The sequence below is a fragment of the Pteropus vampyrus genome, unplaced genomic scaffold (assembly GCF_000151845.1).
Source record: "Pteropus vampyrus isolate Shadow unplaced genomic scaffold, Pvam_2.0 Scaffold143, whole genome shotgun sequence".
Taxonomy (NCBI): Eukaryota; Metazoa; Chordata; class Mammalia; order Chiroptera; family Pteropodidae; genus Pteropus; species Pteropus vampyrus.
The window spans coordinates 3,937,937-3,942,317 of record NW_011888924.1 but is presented as its reverse complement, the minus strand read 5'-3'; positions in this window follow the sequence as shown (position 1 = coordinate 3,942,317).

The following is a 4,381-nucleotide window of genomic DNA, read 5'->3' as shown; positions in this document are numbered from 1 at the left end:
CTTCTTTGATGGTCCTTAAAGGATGGGAGGGACTTTGGTAGGTGGCCATGAGGGGTGTTAAGGGCCTTTCAGACAGAGACACGAAATGCCAGCAAAAGCAAAGGGATGGAGCCAGTGCGCGTGTATTGGGCAAAATTCCCTTCTCGCTGGCATGTCCGGAGTATATGGGGAGGGTGTTCGTTTTGGATTAAAAAAAAAAAAAAATTGGGCTGAGGAGGTGATGAAGTGGGACCGTATTAGGTAGAAGTGAGGAGTTTGAATGTTGGGCTGTGTATAATATGCAGCTACTGACCTCTGAGCAGAGATTACTCGCATTTTAGCTAAGCAAAGTTTTCTGTGGGAGGATCTGGGACACAGATGCCGCGGGGGCATCTCCCTTTAAGAATGAACTTAATAATAGTCTCACGTAAGGCCCCCTCCCAGGCTGGGCTATTACTATTCAACCCCCAGAGAGCGTGTGCCTGGCAGGGCCTCAGATAGCACTGTGAACCTCAGGGCCTTTGCGCGTGATCTTCCTTGTTTGCTCTGTTGGCTTGTTTTTGTGCCTCTGTTTTGAATGTCTCTCTCCCCGCTTTTTATCAGGCCACGTCCACAGCTTCTTTTACTGCTGTCACAACGTCACCTCCTAACAATCATCCCAATCTTTCCTGTACTCCCTGACTCCTAAGCATTTGTTTTTATTTTGGATACTGCATCTTGCGCTTGTTAGTGTGTTTTTGCCTTTTCTCGGTGGGTGGGTTGTGTTTTATTTTCCCTCACTGGTGCTTAAACGTAGGGAAGTACGTGGGGGAGGATCTGGCCGTCTGGCTGACCATGGCTCCTCTGTCCTCAGCTCCTTTGGAGGTCTGTGCTGCAAGACCTCACCCTGTGGATGTTTCATTGACCTTCAATAAATTAGTGGCATTAGCAAGACTCCTCCCCTCCACCACTTTAATCCCCAGTCTGTCCTCATGCCACCTCCTCATGAGTGGGAACCTTGGGAATGAGCCAGCCTGTGCTCAGGAAGGCCTGGGGGGTTGGGGGGACCAAGATCCTCGGCAGAGGGCACAGCCCTTTACATCACCCTTGGGAAACATCCGAACTGTGACAGTTTTCCCAGGATAATTGAAGCTTGGACATGACACACAATGACCACCTCAGTGCCTCTTCCTTCCTCCCGCAGCAGTCCAAGCCACTTTACGGGCTCATGTTCCTGTTCCCATTCCATCAAGGGCAGCTTAGGAAGCTGGCACAGAACACACCCCATCCAAGACCTAACAGCTGCCAGAAAAGGTGACAAATTGAGCAAGGATGGATGTGCAATTCTTTCTGAATCACGGCCAACTCTGCATTGTGGTGACCTCTGGCCCCAAGGTCACTGCTCAAGCCCCCGACCCCCACCCCCGGCCGCCACCTCCCTACACACCCATCTTTAAAGGCTCTCATCAATTGTCCTTAGCAGTTAACATAGTATTTTTAGTCTTTAGTCATGTTTTCTGTGCTCTTCTGACTTTGGTCTGGAGCAGGCAGTGAGGAAGTTGCTTGTTTTCACTTTATTCTATTTTAACTGCCTCCTCCCACCTTCCCCATGGGTTGGTGCCTCCTTTATGGTCTGTTTCGCAAGCCACCTCCTTCGGGAAGCCTTCCTAACCTACCCTTTAGCTCTTCCACACAAACCAAGCCTCCTCCCCTGTTTGCTTTTCTCAGCCCTGGCTAACTCCTGCGAGCTGCCGATGGTTTTTTCTCCTGCACCCTCTTCGCCAGTAAGCCTTTTATGCTTTGAGACTCTTGGATATATAATGGCATATCAATCAGCTAGAAAATGGCTTGGAACTATCAGGTTTGTCAAAGCATTCAGGGAAATCATTTACTTTTTATGACTCAATAAGGCCCAGAGGCATGCAGATGGGAAAATATTCGCTAATGTTTTCTGCAGATAATTTGAAAAGTCACTTCTAGCAGATTGTGTCTCTTCTCTGGCCTGTGGGAGGGAACCTGTCACATGGCGTCATAAATCTTGCTGGCCGTGCTCCTTTATGTGGCCCTTTGCAGAGCTTGTGATGCTCGACAAAGAGGTCGGGCCAGCCAATCAGAGCAGGCGTTGCACAGAGTCGATCCTTTATCTTCCGAGCCACAAGTGGGAGGGATTAGTTATCAAAAAAGAGTTCCATGGTGTTTGTTCGGCAAGGGCAAAACAAGCTAGGTTTCGAGACGTTATTTATTGGGCTTCTCCTGACTCACCCCTCCCCGCCCCAGTAGCATTGCATTTTGATGCCCACATGCAATGCGTGTGGGGGGCGGGGGTGGTGCAGAAGCATGTGGAGCAGTGGACCAGAGCTCTGGAGCACTCAGCCCTCCTGCCAGATGTTTTTCTTTTCTCCTGCCCTCCCCCACCTCCTCATTTTCTTAATATTCATTTTGACCAAGAGGTTTGGTACCGATGGATAGTCTCCATTAATCCGCTCAAAGAAGCAGGCAGCCTGGCAGAATGTTCTTTGATCAAGTCTTCAAATATGTTCAAGAGATGCTCCCAAGTGTGAGGGTGATTAGGGGACTGCGTGTGTCCGAGGACATCTGCCCGTTGTTGAGATGGAGCGAGGCCAGGCCTGTGCTTCAGAGCAATGACAGCCGGAGCTCCGCTGAGTCCCTCCTGTGCTGCGGGACCAAGACCACAAAGCATATCTCCATCACGCAGTGGGCGTGGGCCCTGGAATGGGCAGTCTGGGGCCGTTGAGTGCTATGACTTTGAGCAAAGAGTCTTAATTATATATGGCCAAAGTGACTCCGTTTGTAAAAGGGGAGATGGCACCTCTGTTCTGCCTGTTTCCCAAAGGCATTATGACGAAATGAGGAATACTAGTGGATGTGGTATTTCACAAAACAAAAACGTCCTATATTTTTGAGAGCTGAGAATTAAAGATAAAATTCAGGGCAAGGACCACACGTGTCCTGTTTGCTCCTGTGCTCCTAGTGCCTAGCCCAGTGCCTGGTACACAGTGTGTGCTCAATAAACATGTACAGATTACAGAATGAGAAAAAAATGCATAATTTTGGACCAGACAGTGGCCCGTTCAACCATGACCCTGGTGGCTTTGACTTTTACATGCATCAGATTTATGGAGAGAACCCTTTAAAACACAGTTGCTGGGCACCACCTCCCCAATCTCCCCCAGTTTCTGGTTCAGTGAGTCTGGGGTGGGGCCTAAGAATGTGCATTTCTAACATGTTCCCAGGTGATGCTGATGCTACTGGCCTGGAGACCACCCATTTTTTGAGAGCCACTGCTCTGAACTAGGCTCAACAGGTGTTGGCCAATGAGCTGAATTTGGCCTGCGGACCTGCCCTGGCTGGAAGGAAGGAGAAATGAACATTTTCCGTCGGAGAGAGTACTCTCCAATTTGCCACAATTGCCACCACTCCCTATCGGTGACACTTGGAAGATTACGATCATTCGTTAACCTGCCTGTCCTCTCTGGCATTTGAGCGTAGCATCTGTGATCCAAACGCTGCTTAAACCCGTTTTCTCCTGGCCCCTTTTGGAGCCTGGAATGTTACATGGAACCCTACCTGTCACTACCCAGGAGTTCTTCCTTCCCCTCAAAAACCGAGGCCCCCAGGCAGAATCAAGCGCGAGCCTACTTCCAGGTTACGGTGGACACGTGTGGGAGGCAACGAGGGCTTGCCTCGCAGGCGGCACCATCAGAGGAAGGGCCGCGGGTGTGCAGGCCTGTTGGGCTCAGTTTCCAGGCGTCTTTGAATAAGAAGAGAAAGGGAGCTGAACTGCCACACACCCTGACGGGCCTACAGGGGTGGGGGACCACCAGGTGCCAGCATTCCAAAGTGCTCAGTCCAGGTCCCGGGGCCCACGGCTGCGTCCGCCTCCTGGGGCCTCTCTCCAGACAGCCTTAGAGGAGTTTCTAATCTAGCCAGTCAAAGCTTGGTCACAAGCCTTGACTCTACGGACTCTCTCTTTTTCTGAGACATCTCTCCGTGGAGAGGCCTTCTCTGGTCCTGAGAGCCAGCCAGACCCCTCTGCAGCTGTTCCCACAGCCGCCAGTGCGTCCCTTGTTCTGGCTGGCCCTTCGGTTTTCGCCATTGGGGTGGTGGCTATGTTAGTCGTGGGCACCGTAGCATCTCCACCTGTGTTTGATGTACGGTAGGCGCTCAGTAAGTGTTTTAAAAGTTCAAACTTTTATGGTAGGCGTATTTTGCCACACTTAACAAAAATTAAGGCCTGGTCCCATTCCAGACCAGTTAAATCAGAATCTCTGGGGCATCAGCATTTTAATAGGAGAGAAAAAAAAGGCATGTGGCTAAATGTTAATATAATTAGGGAACATTTTCGTGTTTCTATGATTTTTATAATTAAAGAAAAGCAGAATAAAAATCTCAATGGGAAAAA